Source organism: Carlito syrichta, unplaced genomic scaffold (genome assembly GCF_000164805.1).
Source record: "Carlito syrichta isolate Samal-C Ts95f unplaced genomic scaffold, Tarsius_syrichta-2.0.1 Scaffold302407, whole genome shotgun sequence".
NCBI classification, from domain to species: Eukaryota; Metazoa; Chordata; class Mammalia; order Primates; family Tarsiidae; genus Carlito; species Carlito syrichta.
The window spans coordinates 303731-304517 of NW_007246503.1; positions in this window are offsets into that span (position 1 = coordinate 303731).

The window sequence follows — 787 nt, forward strand, 5'->3', positions numbered from 1 at the left end:
CACCTCAGCCTCTCAAAGCGCGGGATTACAGGCTGAGCCACCGAGCCCGGCTGGGTTCCAATTCTTACCACCCTCCCTCCTCCCCCCCAAAAAACATCCAAAATCCAAGTCGATTTTGGAAAATATAGTCTCTATTCCGAGTATGGGGAGACAGGGCAAGCGCTTCACAGGTGGGGAACCAAACACCTGTAGATGTCGGGGTCCTTCCAGGCATGGCAACTGGGTCAAAGCCTTCAGACTGGGAAGAAAAGGCGGTGGGGAGGATGAGGGAGTAAGAGGTAGGGAGGGAGGGAGAAGAAGACAGGGGAAGGGAGGTGAGGAGAGTGGAGAAGCGAGAAAGGTGGTAGAAGAGAGACAGAGATGAGAGAGAGAGAGAGAGAGAGAGAGAGAGAGAGAGAGAGAGAGAGAGAGAGAGAGAGAGAGACGAGAGACCGACCCAACGCAGGAGAGTAGGGCAGGAGCGGGAAGCGGGAAACCAGAGCCCGTCCTGTTGCAATGGAAAACTGCCTCCTGACCAGGTGAAGTGCAAGGCGTTCCAGTAATCTATACTCTTCTCCCCTATTTTATTGCAAAATTTAAAAAAAGGAGCTTCTGGCGTTCTTCGATAGCTCCCCACCCTCGGTGTCCCAGGACCTCCAATGAACTCCAGCGCGCGTTTCCCGTCTGTAAATAGCCGCTTATTTAAAAGTTGTCCCTGGGCAGCGAGACCTCATCTCTACAATAAATCAAAAAATCAGCAGGGCGTGGTAGCTCATGCCTGTAATTCCAGCTACTTGGAAGGCTGAGG